The 22,395-nt window shown below is 34.1% G+C and overlaps 1 protein-coding gene across 1 annotated transcript in view; it reads left to right on the plus strand.

The window, feature by feature from the left end:
- Positions 1 to 22,395, plus strand: part of LOC105198139 (TWiK family of potassium channels protein 9) — a 428,118-nt gene that overhangs the window by 17,519 nt on the left and 388,204 nt on the right. The window lies entirely within an intron of this gene.

Consider the following 22,395-nt stretch of genomic DNA (forward strand, 5'->3'; position numbering starts at 1 on the left):
TTATAGATCTCGTTCTCTGAAAACTAAAATGATAATTATTGTGGTACTTCTATTCTTCTTCCTCGATGACAATCGATTATGAATTGCGTAATAACCGCTTTCGCTTACCCGATGGGCGATGAGCCCGAAATTGTAGAAATTGGTTCGTCAATATCTGAGACGCCTCGGTTCGAACCGAGGATGGTACTCAGCTCCAGCAATGGCGTCAAAGTGGATTTCATGGTGAGGTCGACGGAGGATGGACGGCGCTCAAGACAGAAGAGGATAGGTGCTGCTAGCAATGAAGAGCCGAACTCCGTCGAGCGTCATTACCTGCCATCACTTCATTGATTCAAGATGAAGTTTTAGCATAGTTGTTGAGCTCAAGTAGCCTGACCTAAGTTACCGTCTTCCTATCAGAATTCGTAGCTAAAATGTGTTGTATCATATATACACTGCAGCATCCATTAATGCAAATATATGGAAAGCAATACATTTTTATAAGAGAATCGTAATTTTAATAGCAACTACATTTGATGAGCCAATTAATGTAATTTCTCGCAGAAACAAGACAGAAGCTGTCCGATCAATTTTAGTGAGTAAGTAACGGATTTTATTATATTAAAGGCTTTTAATTTCTTCTTTATAATTATATGCTTGTGCGTACAGTTTTACTCGATGATATTATTAGACTATTTTTGCGCGTGAACGAATGTATTTTAAAACGAAAAAATTTTTTTCTTCAATCTGTCTTTAATAACACGTACAATTTCGAGTAATGCGAACATTTAAATTGGAATTAAACCCAAATTGGACAGGCACAGTTATATTTCTAAATTACACTCGTTATTTGCCATTAGTTTCTACGTATCGTCGACGTCTGCGTTATTAAGCAAAATATTAAGTTTTTATAGCGCAATAAGGGCCGCTATTACATCTGGCGAAGAAATTAGAAATGAAACATGGCCTTAGTAGGGAATCTTAGTGGGGAATATTAATTAAGTACCGAGATTGTTTTAATTTACTCATCCGTGAACCTATTGTCAGCCTCACTTTTACATTTTACAATACGTACTTATTCACTTTAAATTATAGCCAAGAATCGTCAATTGTTATTAACGAATTAGGTGTGCATTATAATTTAGGCATTTTATTACAACTCGGATAAGAGAAATTAATTCCACGGGCCTTTGCAAAATTTGTAACTTGCACTGTCTTTCGCGGATAATTAGGTACATTGTGAATATCTAAATTATTGTTCTATTATAATGATAATAACTTCCAATTGGCACGATATCTGCTTTAACTGGATCATTATTACGTGGTAAAGGATAATAGAATTTCCTAGCGGCGGCGGCGGCGGCGCGCACTCATGCGGTTACAACAAAATTTGAAACGATTGCTCGCCCAATAGGAACATTTTGATATTATATTCACGGGTTAGAGAATACAATAGAGCGAGCAGCGTCATTGACGAGTGTGCAGCTCCACTTGTACCAGTATTATTACGTCGTACTGACGTAAATAACGTTCGAGCACTCCTAGAAGCAGGATAAAATAATATATTCTGCATAATAGCCAAATCATAAATCTATTTCGCATTTAAACGCGTTGTGCGTACATTGCGTATAATAATCCGTTTAATTCTCACAAATCAAACACTTGCGTCTTTTGCGTTTCAATTAAATAATGAATCGAATTGCGTTATGTACACCGGTGGAAAACGAGAAGGCAACGTATTCCAACGACAATGTAAACCACGAGACGGCGTTATAAATAAAGAGTTCGCAAACAAACCGCTCAAAACGTTCATGTGCTTCACGTTATCTTCTACTGACCACTTAATCGAACCAATACATATATATATATAAATATATATATATATACAACACATATCTGTAGATACATATACATTTTCACATGTCTCACCGCTGCGGCAGCAGCGGAAGTTTCCTCCGAGGAAACTTGCCCAATAAATAATTCCTTGTTAAACCATCCCCGACTTGAGCGGACATGGGGAGAGGGGGGGGGAGGACGATCATCCCGATGTGTGCGAGTAAAGAGTCCGCTGCCGCGGTGGCATTGGCGAGGGAGAAGCGAGTACGGCGATACGAGCAACAACGAGGTGGTAGACGATAATAAATAGAACGATGGATTCAGCTCGCGATTCGGCGAGTTTCCGCGGCACTTTTATATATAAATAACACAGGCGAAGAGACGGTAGCGGCGGCTCGTAAAACTGAATTATGTTCCACCTACTCCGGCGGTACCCCTTGTCACGCCGCTCGCTGCTCTCGCTCAAATCCGCCAGCCGCCGCGCGGTTTTCCATCGCGCTTCACCGGTACCGGCCGTTCGCCACGTGTGCACGCGATCGTACGTGGTTCGTGCACGGTGCATTTGTGTGACCGAGAGGAATGATGGGAGGTACGTTCGAAGGTACAATCGTGATTGACCGGCCGGGAACAACTTTATCCATTCGGCGAATTTTCTCCAGGGTGATTTTTAAATCCCCTTTCGACGCAGGCGCGTGCCAGGTCATCTATACAGTGCCAATTGGAATTTATCGATTTCACCTTTGCCTGCTAAGCTTTGTTAGCGGACGATCGTGTTTCGCGCTGCGCGGTAAAGCGAGGTGAATACGGATTGGAGAGATATTTCAGTTAAAAGGCACCGATCCCTCACGTTATAGTTCGTAATATTTAGAATATTTCGATACACATTTATGAAATTTATTATCTTTTTTATGAAAACGTTCACGTTTTTACAAAAACATCATATTTTTAATGTTTTTAATGTTTTTGTTCGTTTTTTAATGCGTCATCAAAGACATATGCAGACATCAAGCTATCATTATATTTGTTCCAAGTAATTATTCTACGATCGCAAAAGTAGCTGATTTTGGGGTTTATTTAATCAGATATTTTACCTTATTATTTATTTTGCTCACAATAGTCGTTACATTACTTTAATTAGTTGTTTCCACAAGCCAGTGTCTTATCTATTCAGGCCAACTACGATCTGAACATAAAAGTTGTTTGTAGAGCAGGAGAAGCAATCGTAAACTTTACGAGCCAGTTTGGATTAACATTCAAATTTGTAATTAGCACTCTTTCGTTTGTCGTCTATTTAGAAATTAGACGATATAATTTTTTGTATGCAACACTGTATATAAACTGGAACTTTCTTGAAAGTTTTATTTTTATAACTGATACATATTTCTCAGCGATTTATATAGAAAAAAAATTAGTATAAAATCAACATTTCATTGTTTCATATATAAGCAGAAATATCAAGTCTTCTTGAAAGAATTTATAATCTTAAACAAACATAGTTTGCTAATATAAAAAAATTTTGTTTCTTTATCTAAGCAAATTACTGTTTGTTCCTTATTTATGTATAAAACAATGAATTGTTGATTTGATTCTAATTTCATAGTTAGCTTAGTTTCACAATTTCTTATATTAATAAAATATACGGTAATTCAGCTTATTACTGCGATCTTGTTACTTGAGACGTAATCATGTAATTTTGATGATTTGTGTTTTTTATTCTTTTTTTATTTGTACTTTTTAATGAAGACGAAAAATGCGGTTTTTTTTTAAGAATAAAACATTGTTCTACCGTTGACCAACAAAAAAGAGAAAGAAATTATCAGTTAAGTGAACTGAAAATAGAAAAATGGGACGGATGAGTTGCTTGATTGCAGAGCACAAAAAATAAGTTACCTGCTATATAAAACGACCTGAGCATTTTCTAAAATACGAAAAAGCGGCAACATCGTCAGTATACTCATAGACAAAGGAGAAAAAAGTAAATATTGCATCGCATGTAATGTAGTTCCGAGAAGTATATTCTACTTGTAATTGGAAGTGACTACACATGTACGAACATACGTCAAAAAATGTACGTTAGTTTTAATTCACTGACGTATCTTGTCGGAAATGGTCGATGCAGCTGGAAGTTTATATTAATTAGCATTCCAGAACATTAAATTGTGAATCGTATAATATAATTATTATTATTATCAAATTTAATACATTCAGATGTTATATTCATTTGTCTTCTCTTTTTGTAAGATTCTCTCTCTCTCTTAATTCTAGTTCGTAATTCATTGTTAAAGTAAATTGTGTGAATTCTTTACATTTCGTAGCTGATGTTAAAATTTATAAATTTTGCGACAGAGCATTTTAATTAAATCTTTCGCTAATACCGGATTACGTGTTTTTCGGGTGAGTCACAAAAGAGTACTCTCGGAATATAAAGCATAGGGAAAGGCAATTGCCGATGCTCGTGTGTTGGATAAGAAAGAAATTCTTTGTAGATGTTGCTAGTTGTCGTAAAAGTGCAGTGCGTTGTAGGTGAATATTCCGTACGCTATTTCCCTCCTCGGCGCAGTTTCGCCTGCATAGTAAAATTCACTTACCAAAATGTCCGAGAGCTCGCACGAGAAAAATTTTGCGAGGTTGCCGATGAATAATGGATTCTCTATTTTGGCGGTAAGGTTTGACATCTGACGAAGCTTTCAAAAATAGTACGCATCGCTGATTTTCCCTTTGTCTATTCTTCATACCGATGTATTGTGCCACGAGAAAAATGTTTTTACAGCTCCGCATGAAAGTATCTTCCTAGAGCGTTATAAGTTTATTGTAACATTTTCTCCTCTCACGGGCGGCATGCAAATCTTTTCGCTGGGATCGCTGGTGTCTTAAAGTTTTACCACTCACCATCGCGATGAAAACTTTGGTTTTATTACGTCAATGTCAGAAGTGTAATAAACATTGTCATGATTGAATAAGTAAATAGAGAAGACAGAATTATTCGTTAAATAAAGCAGCTACATTAAATTGTCTTTTAACAATTTAATCTAACCGCTGTACGAACTAGAGCAACCGCATTTTTTATGTGTTAACGAACAAATTAGAAAGCATCGTAGCTAAGTCGTTGCTCGCAGTACTTTAGATATGTAACTTTCTGCCGGTGTTAGCTTGAGTAATTTGAAAATTCATATTATAATATGTGAAAATATATAAATTAATCTTTTTAAGGATATGCAATTTAACTCATTTTTTTTGCGAAGATTATCGCGTTGTGCACTTGCAGTGTTAATACCGAGTGACACGGTATGGTTTCAGCATTATCAAACGACTTAACAAACGATCGTTTTAATTCGACATAGCAATGTGTGAAATTCTCAGGAATTATCTCGATCCCTTGCTGCGCAGCGACAAGCAGCAAGCGGAATCGTTTCCGTGTGCATGCTCATCAGTCTACCGAGGACAACGTGTTGAGGCATATAGGAAAGCGAGGAAACTTCGCTACAGCGAATTTCCATTTAGAGAGATTTTGCGATACCCGCAGAGCCGGTGTAAGTCTTCGCGGATTGGCGCGAGATAAGGACAACTTCTAGCACTTTCTTCCGCTGTAAATTGGAAATAAGTAGGTACAGATTGTGTGATAATCCGACTCTCTAGCTGACTCAAAGCACCCTTTTGTGAACGGGACGATGCGCTGCAGAGAAACAATGACTATTAGCTTCTAGCTATTAATTTTAGAACACTGTTACATTGTTTTCTCTAAGGTTGTAACGCGCAAGGTTATTTGGATTTGAAAGAGAATTTTTCTGCAACAATTCTAACTTAAGAGTATTCCTTTTTATGAAAGACAAACTTATTTCGATCTATCTTAAGAAAAAAAAAGCGACAGAAAATTGGTAGTGATAAAAACTTGTGCTATGCGTACCAATACTAACAAAGTATCGGAGATGCACATGTATAATATGCATGTGTAATTGGATTACGATAATACATTATGAATCAATTTTACTTCTGAATCATTTAGCATAAATGTGTTTTAATTATCGGTCAGATAACTACGCTTCATGAAAATGTATTGCATTATACAGATCCGTGGATAATTTATTTATATAAAATTATGCTATCTTATGAATTTAAATGCGAGATTTTACATCAATGTGCAGTATGTATTTATAACAGAAGATGCAGATGGCTTTAAAAGTGGTGAAAATCTAAATAATCGAACTTTCAACGCCAATTGCGACTTATTATTCGATCAATTAAATCAGTCGTCAATTAAAAGATATAGATCAAAATTAAACACATCCCTTTATCGTTATAATATCCTAATATTCAATAAGAAATGAAAAATTGTTCTTAGCGCTTCCGGGATTTCCACATTGTAAGAGAGATAGTACCGTGTATTAATAAGAGCCGATACTCGGAAACAGCGGTTTCAGCACGATGCGTGTCTTTCGACGAAAGGTTTCAGCGCGGGCCAAGGGTGAATTGCAAAGGGCGTTCCAAGGCCATTTATTATCCCCATTATCGCGCTTCTGACCTCACTGTCTGCTCCCTCAGGACTTGAACATACCTATAACATACAATCCCCTTTCACTCTCGACAATGCTGCCCTTGTCTCGGTGTCAAAACATCGTTGACAGCATCGATAGTCCCGAAATCACGTTCGATCGTATTTCGTTGAACGTTTGTTCATCATTCATGACAATTTGTTGACAAGATAATAGTCCAGATAAAATGTTTAACATTTAATTAGCGGTAGAAAATAGTAATATATATTTGCTTTAACGTATAGCTCGAAACAATGTCTTTCTAATTGGAAGCGATTAGATTTCAAGAATACAATTTTCTAACATACTGATGAACATTTTTTTCACCGTCAACAATTTATAAAATTTATTATTTTTAATCCTTATTTTTGTCTATACTCAGTGTGACTTGCAATATTTTGTTTTATCTCATTTTATTTTGACTGTATGTACGAGACATTACAGTTCGTTTTATTTCACGTTTTGTTTTGAATCTTTACATCTTAACTTTTATTAAGTATTGAAACCGAGGGGAAATTCACAGCCAGCATTGGTGTACAAAATTTCGGCAGTGGACTGCCGAAAAAAGTAAGCAGTGACCTATAATATTGACGGCATTGTCGTCAGTGGTTGGGGAGTGGTGAGCTCACTTCAGAGTCGGTTTTTCGATCATGGGGTTGAGCACAAAAATTTTTTCTTGCATATTCCGAAAGTACATAAATAAAAGAATATTTTAAGCCTATAATCAATTTCATAATTGCTTTCTTTCTGGTAGTTTACTCTTGTACCTGAACGGTGGGGTGCTCACTTCAGGGTCGGTTTTTCGATCACGTGGTTGAGCACAAAAATCTGGTCTTGCATATTTCGAAAGCACATAAATAGGAGAATATTTTAAGCCTATAATCAGTTTCAGAATTGCTTTCTTTCTGGTACTTTACTCTTGTACCGTTAATGTGTATTCGTACTTTCGGGACGATTTTCTGGTCGAAGAGATTGAGTACGAACATTTATTTATATATCGTTGGAAAGCACATAAAAAGCACTTAATTCTAGTGTATTTATTTTTTTATTTTATTAATTATTTATATGAGTTGGTGCTGGCTTAACGTTAAGCTGGCACCCCCACCTTCAATCTCATTTTCCTGTTAAACCGCTCGAGCACAAAAATTTCAAATAAGGTACATAATTAGCACATAAAAAGCACTTAATTTTGGCATAAGTGGCGTTTCGATTTTTTGTGGTGGGGGTGCTAACTTAACAGACATTGTTATTTTTAGTATTCTATTGTTTGAAGTTAGGTATACCTATGCATAAGACAGCACATAATAATGTGCAATTACAGTAAAATGTATAGAATTTTTAAAGAATGTTTAAAATTCATTTTGATTACAAACAAATACAATATCAAGGTCATTATTTTGATTATTTTTATTATTATTTTTAGTGTTCCATTGTTTGAAGTTATATGCATAAGACAGCACATAATAATGTGCAATTACATTAAAATGTATAGATACAGTTCGTAAATAAAATTTTTGGAAGTTTTTTGTATAATTGTGTAGAATACTTCGGGAAAGCTTTAGAATTCTTGTGCAGGCATTGGCGTATGATAATGGGCACGCGGTAGTGTTCATAATTGCATGGCATTGCCTTAATTTTAATATAGGATTGACGGCATTGTAGGCATTGACTAACAATAAGCATTGTCGGCAGTGTACAAAAATGTCGGCAGTGTTTTACAGCAATGCCAAAAATCGGCATTGGTGTACAAAATTTTGGGTTGTGAATTCCCCCTCGATTGAAACCTTTATATTTTCGACTTTTATATTTTTTAATTTTAACAATACGTGAATTAATTTATTGTTCGTCAAACATGAAATACTACTGTTATGTCCTTTGGCTTTCTATTTTCAATGCGACAAATTACTCGTGACTAATCTTAAACTGAATCTTTTTTTCTTTTGTTAGATCTTCTCTTTTAAGTCGTTTGTTGTAAATTTGCAATTTATTTATAGTGAAAATTGTGTCCACTATATTTACAGTGACCATACGTCCTTTATTCTAAAGTCCTTTATTTCGGATAACTTTAGATTTACTCATTTTCTCAAAACTCAATTTTATTTTAGCTTTTATTTTAACCTGTTGTCCTTTATTTTACGGAAATTCCTTTCCTAATTAGCGTTCCAATAATTAATGAAAATTCTATGTATAAAAGTTCTAAAATCAGGAAAGTTTTAAACGATAGAAAATTAAAAATATATAATTTTTATCGTAACAAAGTACGATGTGTTTTGTAAACTAAACCAATTTTTAAATTTAATTTATTTTTGGGCTAGCAATATTGTCATCACTTTTCCACTAATTATGCAATGCGTCATATTTTTATAAATCACGCCCTAAGTAATAAATATTTCATTACATGAAGTTTGGATCTATTAAACAATACTTTGACGAATATAATCATTCAAATTTCAATATAAAATATTGATCAAAGTTATTTAATAAAATGTGTATGGGTGCTGTATTATCCTCTTTTCCTTTATCACACACAGGAGTGACTTTTCTCGTTCTACTTTATTGACCTTTTTGATCGTTAATAATACCATCATAATACCACCCTCCTCTACTAATCTTATTGCTGCGTACCAAATACTGCACCTGACTAGCATTCGCAGCTTTACATTTACTTTTCCTTTATTAAAAATATCATTCAATTATGTATACGTTCGCAATTACAAGTCTTTCTCAATCATCATCTATTAAATCTGAACTTGTTGTAGAATAACTCGTTGTCACGTAATTCATTGAGAGTTGCTTCGTTTCATTGAAAGTGCAGACATTTGATTTCGATATGTAAGAATCCGTGCGGAAAAAGTGGCGATGATTTCATTTTCTTTTTCTATCCCGTTTTACCAAAATCATCGATTTCACCGCTGTTCTTCTCGGTATGCATTGCTCGGGTAAGTGGAGCCGTAGAAGAGGGAAAAAAAACGGGTACGCAGGTATCTCGTTTCTATCTCATTATCGATAATAGCAAACAAGAGAGAAGGGGTTGCATGTTTAGACTTATACGAAGCAAGAGCGAGAGGTGATGTGAGGGGGTATGAGAAAAAGTGAGAGAGACAAATAAACCTCGAGATTTCGCAGAGTGTGCGGAGCAAGGCGAGAGAATCGATCCACTGTGATTGGATCGGCTGGATGGCGCCTAGTGAAAACGAGAATCAGATGGAAATTATTCGGCATAGTAAAGTCGATATTATATAATAATTTCGTCGGCAGTGAAGACCGCGTGAATCCTGATAATACGGAAAGTTTATAGCGCTGCGTAAAAGCTCGGCCCCGTTCCTTCTTCATTTCCGTTTTATTATCGCTGCCGGTTACTGTCGTTCCTTTTTAACTTTATAACACGACTGTATCCCTAACCAGTAAATCTAGCTGTCTTCAATCTTGCCCTTTTTTTTGTACAATGTCCCATACGATCTGGAGAACGCTCATGTAATTTTATCTGAAACTTGAATTATGAAATTGAAAAGTTTCATGTAAAATCATACGTATAATCTTCCATCCGTTAGATGCAGCGCTAATGCAAGAATTCTTGTTAGCATTAGCAGAAGAAAGGTAATACGTGCACGAAATGTGAAAAGTTTCATATGGAATGTCCAATCTTCTATTCGCAAATAATCTCTTTCGTAGTTATGGTTCATCACGTAGCTTAAACATGCAATGTACACTAGCATACCAATTTCAATCTCGTTAGGCTAGCTATGGCATTCGCTATAATCTGTGCATTCCGAAAATCACTGCCAGTAATAGTATACGGAGCTACAGATTTTCACCATTGTCATTGTATAGATCGGAACAAGGTCGTAATGTTGGGTTGGAAGGAAAGTAATGTCGTATATTCTCAGATGGCTTCAGTGTTTTATTAGGGAGAAACTTTAATTTAAATAGAGTAGATACAAGCTTTTGTGACAGCTGTATCACATAATGTGTAGAAATTGAATACAGAAGCGTTTGTATTCTTAAGATCGACAGCAAAAGAGGTTGTATTTTCTATTTAAAGGTATTTTATTTCTGAAAACAAAGAAATAAATGTGCTGTACAGAATGCTGGAACTGAGCGCATGTATCAAAGATGATTTGCAAATTTTCGCGCCGGTGATACGGTATTCGAAGATGAGAAGCTGTCTGGTCGACCAGCTGTCGCTGATGACAATCAAATCGAGACTTTAATCACGAATAATTAGCGGTACATGATGGGGGAGATTGCAGAGATATTCCATTTATCACATACAACCGTCATCGAGCATTTGCATGAGCTGAAATACGTGAGTCATCTTGATGTTTGGATGCTTCATGATTTGTCTGGTAACAATTTAATCGATCGCATGTCCGTCTGCAATTTAATATTCAAACGCAATGAAAATAATCAATTTTGGAAACGACTCGTAACGGGTAAAAAATAGGTTGTCTATAACAAGTCAACACACAAATTTCCTGTAGAATCACTCTAAAATCTGGGCTCTAGATCCGGAGAAAATCGTGTGGTGTATTTGATAGGACTAGGAGTGTGTCTCGTGTATTATAACTACTTTCTAAAGAATGGCTTAAATCGGACATGTATTATGTCTAATTGAACAAACTAAAGGTAGCCTTTGCGGAAAAACGCCTAGAATTGGTGAATAGAAAAGATGTTTTATTCTACCAGGACAACGCCAGGCCTCATATTTCTTTAACCACCCGGAAAAGAAATATTGCAACTTGGCTGGGATATTTTTATCGCACCCAGCATATTCACATGCATGCTCCTTCGGATTACTACTTGTTCCGATCCCTGCAGAACTTCCTTAATGGTGAAGCGTTCACTTCTTTGGAGAGCTGCAAAAACCACCTTCAACAGTTTTTCGCTGAGAAAGCGCCCCAGTTTTACACGCGACGAATTATGTAGTTTCTCGAAAGATAGCAGAAGGTTGTATAGAAAATAACAACCATAATATCACTGATTAAAACTGTTTTTAAACATGAATAAATTTGTTTGAATAAGCTAAATGTACGACATTCATTTTCTTCCAACGCAATATTAGTATGTCTAGTGTTGCGCTTAGATACTTAAAATTATAACTGAAAAGTGTCTAGATAAAGATAAAAATAAGTTAGGTGCAAAGGCAATTAAGATAAAGATGATTTAATTTTAAATTTATCTAGATGAAAAATAAAATTATATATTGTTTTCTTTAGATTTTTTTTTTAAGATAATGTTGCTGTTGAGGAAAACTATTTTAGGATAAACAATGTACTTTTATTTATAAATCTTTATTTTTTTGAAAACAAATATTCTTCGATACGACAAAAATATCTTTTAATTTGAAATAACATTATAAATTTCTTCGAATTATTTGTAGTTTTGGGACAATTTTTACATTGCACTATTTCTTGATCTGTACAAACTGTTGTTAAAAAATGTCTCTTGTTAGGATAAGTAGTAACTTAAATGTTTTGAAGCTAAGAACAATATTTCATATTTGTTGCTGTTCATATTAATTTAATTTAGATAATTTGAAAAAAATAACACTTATTTTATCTAAGATGAAAAATAATATACCTGTACTACTAGTCTAATAATCTAAATGAAGAGCTACTTCTATATCTAAATAATTATGTAGAAAATTTTATATAGATAACTGTAAACATTGAATATGTCTGTATGTGGTTCAAATTTGTCTGGAATAGATAAAAAAATTTATTTAACTATTTATTTATTATCTGTTTTTTTATTATAATGAAATGCGTGAATATGGGACAAGTTACAGTACTACACAACTCAAGCTAATAAAGTGCTATGAGAAACCATTAAAAAAACGGACAAGAGTACCTTAGACTACTGATGTCCGGCGGGTTATTTTATAGTTGCTCGTTATTATATTTTTACGCTTCTTATTTCTTCCCCTTGCATTCTCGTGCTGCCTCGCTTAGTTTTCACCAGCAACCCTGTCATATACGCACTAGGGCAATTTATTCTCTTGTAAAATTGTAAAATAACTACGCACGGGCATCGGCCTGGTTGCAGTACCGCGTGCAATTATGTAAAAACTATGCTAATAGAAATTGCATGGAAAAATCCATTTATAATGCCCGGTAAGAAGAGAGAAGGGGAAATGGGGTGGGTGGATGGTGCACGCGGTCATGGTTTCGATGAGAATGGAAGGATAGGCAGAAGGAATTTTATTAGCAGAAGTAGAGGATATGGTCATAATAAAAAAATAAAAAAGTAAAAAACTGCAAATTATGCAAATGTAAAAATGTATGCTAAATGAGCTGCATACCGTCTAAACCGACTAAAATCGATATACGCTGTTCAGTCTGCATCCTTTGCTTTTTCTGCTATTGGCTGTATGCCCGTTCAATTTTTAGGAACGGTTATTATGAGATCACGTGGTTTCACGAGGTTTACATATTTACGTATTTGGAAGCAGTTAATATCCAGTTCGATACTTTTATTTTGCGTGATTACAAACGCTGTTCTTAATTCGTTTTTAATTGTCGGAAATTGTAGTGATTTAGTTTGCTCGTGAATTTCGCGCTCGCATGATTTTATTGATTCAAAGTTATATTATTTTTTTATATATCGCGTTATTGCATCTGTGCTCTGTGCAATTAAATAGATAAAATTAGATTCTACAATTTTTTGAATAAATATAATACATTGCATACAAATTAATATTTAATTTGTAGCAAGAACGAAAGCAATTGGATTTATCTGGAAATTGTTAGAATTTATTCGTACATACTACATGAAAAAAAACTCGAGGGATTAAATAAATTTACGGTTTGTTCTGATTTAGAAGTAATGTGAATTTATATGCGACTTCTCTCTGAGACAGAATTCTTGTACAGCAAAAATAATTTTCTCCCAGAGTCTAATTAATTACGTGTCATGTATACGTTAAGCATGGAAAAGGAGCATTATAAAAATCAGCTTTGAGTACTTATGTATTGGGCCATCTTAAATCCCATCTACATATTCATGTTTATAGTCATGCATTACGCATCCGAGCGTAAATGTCGCTGCGTGCGAATGTTCGCCTGGCAGCGCATATTTCCTCGCATCATTTTCTATTCCAGAAGCTTCGTGAAATTTCGCTAAGATAGATTTGAATCGGTAGACTGAGTGTATAGTGAGCGTCTTTAGATCGTCATGAATACACATCGTCAATATCGTTTTATCCAAAGATGTGTGCATCGTGAAATACTCGGGAAGTGATGACAAAACGAATAAAAATGTTTATGACACATGTTTTAATAATGGCGTTCTTCAAATATCCGATGCACTTTCAAAATAAGAGTTAGTAAAGAAATTTCACAATGAATATCAATTCACGACTCGTTTTTGCAAAACAATATAGGGAAGGTAGAAGGTGAAAGAGCTTGTCTTGGCTCTCTTTTTCCTTACATTATTGAAATCTTACTTCATTTTTGCTGTGACTTTTTTAATTCGTTTATATTTGCTCAGTTTTTGTAAATTTATTATTATTATTATTGTTATTTAAACACGTCGTTTCTATAAACAATCTTAATTCATTCCGTGAGATTTTTATTATTTTATTAATTAGAAGATTTTTAGCAAGTTCGATCCGTTACAAGATGATCTTGTAAATTTGTTAACTCTGTAATAATTTCCTAAGAACGAAGTTTTAATCGTTGATATTATGATGGGACCGCGATGAATGCGGTATTAATCTCGATCGTGAATGGCCGTCAGAGAAGAAAAGAAATCAACATCACAGAACAGTGGTTATCGTTTTGAAGAGAATCGGTGCAACTAGTTTTGGCTTAGCTAGACAGTTAATGAAGGAGGTTACCCTCAGCAAAGGTTAATAGTACAATGGTGGGTACACGTTCTCATCGTGTTGGTCATTTCAAAGGTCCGCCTGTCCTTTATGGCTTCGAATTTCTAAAGCTGCACGTAATCTCCGACGGGGACTTATTGCATTATGATATGCATACAGTTTTGTATTATAAATAAAATGCGCTTTTAAATTTAAGTACAGTTTATATTTGTACACACATTAGAACGCTCAAAATATTTAAAAAGAATCTTTTAAAATGAAAGATTTTGGTAAATACAATATTTTCTTTGTAGAATTATTTGAAGATTTAATTCTTAAATTTTCAAACAATTTAACAAAGAAATATCGTTAAACTTTGCCCATATGGCGAAACAATCTTAGATTAATAAATTAAAATACAATTTAAATTTATTAATTATATCGGGAGCTTTTAAAGTTCTATATTATTATACATAATTATTTGTGAAGTGCATAAATTATGTTATTCTAATTATCATGGAAAAATTTATATTATAGAATATACATAGTATATAACTATAAGCAACGCCTTCCACTTGTAGCAGTTACTGCTAATTACTCGGAATATCAAGCGTATCGAGAGCTCGATTGAGTAGCTCGTCAAGCATTGAGTATTCGAGTCTTGTCGGTACGATGCATCTGTCACGTCCATTGGTCGGTACATGTATAACAACCGACGTACATGGCCCCTACATCCCCGTTCGCTCATTGTTGCTGGTTGCACGAAAATGTTGTCAGCGATCATTTTTCATAACCACGCAGCCAGAAAATTGCTGCATTTCGTAGCTTTTTGCGTTATTATTTTTTATCTACGGTCATTAAACTCAAATACATTAAACTCAAATATAACCAGCAATTGCGCTCATTCTCACTACACATAAAAATATTTAAAGTGCAATGTTGGAATTACAAAAACCAAGAAATCTTATTTTGCTTACATTTATTCGTAACAATACAGAGGCAATAATAAAACTTAGATATAGATTATTAAAAATATTTATTAATATATATATATATATATACACATATAAATATCGTTATATTTATTTTTCATAATTTATTAAAACTTCATTCTTACAGATATTATTCAGTCCATTAGCTGAAACAACTTTTTAAATTTTTGTTTAATTGTCTACTATTTTTAAGTTACGTCAGAGAGAAGGAGAAAGAAGGAGGAAGAGGCGGAGACCAATTTGAAATTGTCAATCTATCCAATTTTAAAAACGCATCACCCGGCAGCCCTCTCGTCAGTCATTCCTCTATCGTTTCTCATTCCGCGGGATTACGGGACTCGGGGGAATGAGCTTTTAACGCGCATCGTCAATCTATGAGGCGCGACAAATTCGGCTTTCTGCGGCAGCTTTGGTCAATGTACTGGTTCAAATACCAATCGAAAGTCGGCCAATAGAGAATTTTTTTTTTGCCCGCGAAAAGTTTCGTGACCATTCACGACGTCGATTAGATAGGGAGCAAGATAATGGCGAGAGGTCCAATCTGCATTCGTAATGACGTCCGGGGAGAGGGTGACGCAGTGTCTGACCTCGGTCTGCAAGGACATTGGCCATCTATTAACCCTCGGGGCCATACGTCCCTTCTCAGTCACGGGAACTATCTCCTACTACTACCATCCCTTAAACGGTCGTTAACTAAAGCCATTCTCTATTACCCTTGCGTTCGATACAAAGTACCAGTATCTGGCTACAGGAATGCAAATTGCATAAAAACAAACGGTATTTCCCAAAAACGATTATTACTTTAATTATAATTAAAAGTACATGTCTATATCGTATGTACACCTCTCACCTTACCAAAATATTCAGTATGCCATTTTTATTTAATATTATATAGGAATACGCGCGCGCAGGTAGCGTGGCAATCGATAATTGTCACGAGGGAATTTAACGTTGAGTGGTGTTTAATATTTGTGAAGCGTTCCCAATGTTTCATATGGCGGAGCAAAGGTAGAATTAGTAAAATTTTTATCGTTGATCTCGCGAAAAGAGCCATAGCGAGATTCCACCGCTAATCTCCGGCATTAACTTAGTGTCCAATTGGAAACCGCTATAATCCAGTCCGCATCACCGAATTTAATTCCCTTAACGAGGTCTTGCCAGTTGAGCGTTTCGATGCTTTAGCTGCAGAGCCATATCAATTAATTATTATTCTTGCGGTTAAACTGAGTTTCCACGGGCGAGCCGCTTATAACGTGCTTTCCCTATTCTCTTTATCATCTCTGTTACATTAAATTTCGAAAAACAAACTCAATTGGTTACGTGTGAGTGTTTTCAACATTTTCGTTAGGGAAAATTCGTAACATAAAGTTCTCGCTACGTATATCTTGACGAGTATTGTTTTAAACATGTGTACGCTCACCCAGTTAAACTGATACATGTTCCTCTACTGAATGTACATCACACTAATATTCATTTCGCTAATTATGCCGTAACAAGCGAAAATGGAGTATGCGTATACCAGCAAAGATACAGTAAAACCAATCAATAGGGAAACAATTAATTAGAGATTGCTGATTACTTGCTTGTCATTTTATCGACTATTAGCTTATTTATAATTAATGCTAATTGGTAAGCTTGTCGTGCGTTTTTTCGAACGTTGCAATAATTGAATCAACGGTATTGCGTATTGACAAATAAAAAAAGGTTATGTGACTTTCATTTTTGCATGTACAAGCAGCATATGCATTAACTACGGTTTATCGATACATTCTCATATTTCTCTTGAAATATTTTATAAAAAGTAACAATTTAGTTGTTAATGGATGTGGATTATATTTATTCAATTCGAAGTGGATTCAGTTCGCAATTTTTCCGTTCAGATATTTTATTGGATTTGTTTAAATATTTCTATTATTATTGTTGTTATTATTATTATAACTAACCGTATGACCGTACATATAATCCGCGACAAAAAAAATAGCACATTCAATGTTTTTGTTAATTATTATTTTATAAATTACAAAAATATAACTTCACGTATACATAGATATTGTATGTCAATTTCTACAACATACATATGTACGAAAATCATAATACAGTATTCATTTTATCGGTAAAAACAAAAGAATCCTTAAAAATCGGAGCGACAAATTAATAGCACAGTATTTTAATCAAAATCTGGCAATATTTATCCCAAAAAATCGATATTTAATATTTTGTAAAACCTCCGGACTTTTGTATAAATGAATTTATTCGCTTAGGAAGTAATTTATAAAGTTTTTTAATTCGTGTTGGATTAATTTTTCCTTAATTTTCTAATAAAATCCGATTTTTTTTATTCTTTCATGCTATTGAACTGTCTTCCTTTATAAATGCAAATTAGAAAGTGTCTTTTATTAAGTGACACAGCAGTTTTTATAGTACTATTTCGTATTAACATTTTTGTAATAATATAATATCAAAAATAAATTTCAGAAAAACTGGGTCCTAAAACTGACGTAGTAAGTAGTAATAGTAAAAATCTGAAAAAAATACATGAAACATTTGCCAATATTGTAGTTGGCAATAATTATTTCATAATTATTTTCATAAACATTGCTTATTGAACCTTTCATTTTTAATGCGAACTTTTAAAGCGAGAAACGGGCTTTGTCCGCCGTCCGATGTCCAATTTTTTGAAAATTACTATATGTCTAAAGTATCGGGTTCGTTCTATAATTTTTTAAAGGAATGATAATTATACAGGCAGATTTATCGGTTTTATAATTATAAATAGATACTACTTTGTGCTGGATGTCTGAGATTCACGTATAATACAATTGAAGAATTAATATTATTTATTGGTAATTTATCCGCCCAGCTTGATTATACTGTTCTGCAGGAAGTAGATAACAACTTTCTTTGTTGCTCTCAGGTTTCAAAGACACGCGTTTTCAATCTCTTCTACAGATGTAGCGGATCCAAATAATAGCGCGACAATAAAGATTAAACCATAGGTCAGGTTACCAGGTCTATGGTCTGTTCTCACTAACACACACTAGTGCATCGGTTTACGCTGCAGGGCGATTTTGTTTCAAACCGCACTACGAGGAACATTGGAAATAAAAAAAGTATAAATAAAACACTTTTAGAAACTACAGATGTTTAAAACAATGTAATATTATTAATAATATATACTTACTGCTGTTTAAACTATACAATTTATCAAAAAAATTCATGCAAATTTTAATCTTGTTTTTCAAGAATTTGTTCCATGAATGTATGAACTATATGGCTTCTTATAAATTCCTTAATTTTTTAATATTTCTTTAATTAGCTAAAGAGATCATATTTTTATTAGTATTCCCAGTAACCATTGAATATAATTGTCACTTAACATTGGTGTCACTTAACATTGATTATTATATTTACGTATACGTTACGAAGCAATTATATTTTTGTTTGTTGCATTAATACCGTTGCAATGCTTAGTTTCCGAGAAATAAAGAAGTACTTATAGTGAATAGTGAATAGACAGTATATGATAAATTTTTAACAATAATTTTTAACAGTAACAATTACAGTAATATATGATTTTTATGGAAACTGGAGCTTTTTTTAAATTTTCATTAGATTAAACTATTATTTTTTTTACAACTATCTTCTTTTTTTCCATTCTGTTTTATTCTCTCTTTTCTTGATTACAAGCAATTTATAAGTATTTCTATTTTCTTTCAATAGATCTTAACTAGTTATATTAAATAAAAAACTTATATTTGTTGAAAACATAACTATGTATGTATATAACGTTATAGTTATACACAAGTCATTCTTTGTTTCTCATTGAATATCAAACAAAGACAGATTGACTCTTGTGTCGATTTGTGTCTCTTGCTGGAAAGCTTCCATAAACAACTCGCAAGATTAATGTATGCGCATTAATTTTAATCGTTTTTAGCTCTGTTTATTTTACATTATTTTAACTACAGCTCAACTGAAACGTGTATTTTTTTACGAAAGCTTATTCGTCATACTTTTTACAATAAATCTTGACTTTTCATATAGACTTCTTGTATAGACTGCAGATTTCTTTGCGAAGAGCAAGTGCTCTTAGGAAAAGCGATGTTCAAGATGAAACGATAATAATCGAACGCGTTTCGCGAGAGAGGACCATTGCTTTTGAATGTAAAGACTTTATTCAATTGCGGGGAAGGATCCATTCACCTATCTATCAACAATTAAATGGAACATTTTTCACGCCGGCGTATTCTCGCTTGGCCAAAGCTGGATCAGCTGGGATACCACTTGCCTGGCGCCAGCATCACTCGGAGTAAATATTTGACGAGTAACTGTAGTATCACGGTTATACCGGTCCTGATGAGCAAAGCGCATCGCCGCCGGCCTCGGCCTCGTTCCGCCTCAAACGCACGTTCATGTGTTACTTTGTGAAATTAAAGGGTTTCAGATGGCCGATGCAATTTTCGAGGGAAAAAAAGTAAAGATGGTAGATGTTGTGCGCTTCAAATTAGTCTAACGTGTTTTGTCGAAAATTTCATCGTCTCTAATAATCTATTTTCGACACTCTCTTTTTTAAGCGACAGAGAAAGATAAAATAATATAAAAGTAACTTGATTTTGTATCATTTTATCTTTGTAATATAATAAAATTATTTTTTCAATTTTTTCGTATCGTCACATGAGTAGAGGTGGTATTCTGGGCCGTGTAAATATTATGAACACCTGTATCATCTCCATTAGGACAAATTACTTATGGAATCATTTGTTTAATAGCTTGTCATTATATCAATACACAATAACTGACAATTTTTAGAATGCATTTTTACTTTTGAGTATTTTGAAACTTTTTCTAGTACAATTATACATGTATAATTATACATATTTAATTATATATAATGAATTAATTGTACACAATTATATATAAACATAAATAATTATATATTTTTTAATATATATATATAGATATATTTGGCATATAGTTATATATAACAATTTTTTCCCCAGAAACTTGAGCTTATAAATATTATACAAATGTACACTAGAGTAATTTTTGTTATTTAACTTTTTATTGGGCTATACGCAGCTTTCGAGTTATGCAAAGTTACTCAATAGCATAGCATTTTATTAATGTGGGCATAGAAGTGCGGTGCTAATCGACATTACCGAGATTTTCATATTGAGATAATATTTCTTTGATAAATCGATTGTTATTCTAGAAGATTGCGCTCAAGAAATTTAGAGATATCATTTTGGTAGTTTGTCTTTGATCTATTTTTTAATTAAAGTAATTCAACATTTTCTACTGTCTATCTTATAACATTGCGGTTATATTGCAACTCTTTCTAATAATTTATTTAAAAAGTATATACAGTTTTCTGACAAAATACAATGTGTTCTTTTGTACAAAACCAATTGTTTAAATTTATTTTGATGGTGACCCGTATTGGCCATATTTCCGCCTCTGTTTCTCTTCGTCCCATCGCAGTGTCGTTACATTTTTATAAATCACGTTCTAAGTAATAAATATGTCATAACTTTTAGTCTAGAATCTATTAAACAATATTATGATGAAATATAATGGTTAAATACCAACATAAAGTATAGATTATTAACCAAGTTATTGAATAAAATGTAAATGAGTTCACCACCTTCTTCTCTACGTGTTATTAAAGTCTGAGAAAAATATAACCCGTTGAAAAATAGCTTTAATTAGAAAAGGATCTGAATATCGCGTTTTTGCGAAACAAAGCCGTAGGTGGTATCCCTGACGGCAAGACATCTCTCTAATTACCGCGGAACTTTGTACCGTCAGTATTGTCTGTTGCAGTAGACTTCTAGCGAGTTTCAAAGCGTTGTAGAGCGAAGTTGACGTAAGCTGAACGAAAGAGGAAAAATGTCATACCCTCGTGGGCAAGGATAGGTGTCTGAGCATTAAACATTCAAAGTATATTTTAATTTGTTTCGTGAAAGCGCGAGGGAACTTTGAAGCGTACTGGGGTTACGTACTTTACTAGAATATGTTGCAACATACTGATTGGAGGGATCAAAGCCAGTACGAACGGTCGGTATTTAATCATCCGACCGCGGAAGAACGTATTCATCAACGGTCGAAGCTTCCGCCGAAGCTTATTTGCTGCATTTTACCCGCGTACGCTTCCCGCAAATCCTAGCCACCCGTTTACAGTCTAAATACATTTAAACATCTATTCTGTTCTCCTTTTGCTGTTTTCTAGCTGTCAATCGCATCGGGCACGTCATCCCGCGGGATTAACTAAAAATTCACAGTGAAGGATCGGACGATATCCGTTCCGTTCGCTTTCGGCGTAAGCTTCTTTGTTCTCGCTTTTGGTTGCTCGTGCTTCACTATCACGATCAACCGGAAGGGTATCGACAATGAATTTTACGCACGAGGAAATCGCTCGTCCAAGCCGGCAGATTCGGTACTTGTGCACGGATGGAAATGAATTCGATTGGAGCGAGCCATCTTTTTTTTGCTCTCACCTTTCGTCCCTCTCCTCGCGGCTTCTTTTTTTTTTACGAGACGTAAAATACCGCCCACCGGTCGCTGGTTGGCGCTAGTCGTAAATTGGTTACCGACCAATTGCCTGCTTGGTAGCATGCTTGGAGAATCGGAGCTTTTCGATGCTGCCTGTGGATTCCAGGCGGACACGTAAACGTTATCTCATTGTCGCTCCGCTTTATCGATCCGGCGGCAGTCTCCTTTTATTGCTGCGCGAAAAGTAAAAGCCCGTATCTTAAACGGATCACACGATATTGTAACGGAATGGCGACGAAGTGGATTTAGAAAGAGTCTCAGAATTTGAGGAGTTTAGAGTCACTTCCTCCATAACACAAACATTCCACGTACCCGGGTAGAACACAAGTCATAATCGTGTAAAAAGTCCCTTTTTTGTTATCCCTTTAAGTACGCAATATTTCTAGAATATTATACGAATATTGTTAAAAATTAAAATAATATTTCGAGAATATTGTTCCGAGAATGTTTCTTTTAATATTATGAGAATATTGTATTAATGTTACATGTCCGTTTTATATAATATTGGTAGTATTATGTATTGTTTCAAATCTGCGGATATTATGAAAATTCCACCAATATTACTTTTGTTCAAAAATTAATGTGAATTATTATGAATAAAATACTCATAAACTTTTATTATTATTACATTTGAAAGCCATAATATTCACGATAATTTAAAATATTGAAGTAAATAATTTTATTTACTTCTAATATAATATTC

Source organism: Solenopsis invicta, chromosome 8 (assembly GCF_016802725.1).
Source record: "Solenopsis invicta isolate M01_SB chromosome 8, UNIL_Sinv_3.0, whole genome shotgun sequence".
In the NCBI taxonomy this organism is placed as follows: Eukaryota; Metazoa; Arthropoda; class Insecta; order Hymenoptera; family Formicidae; genus Solenopsis; species Solenopsis invicta.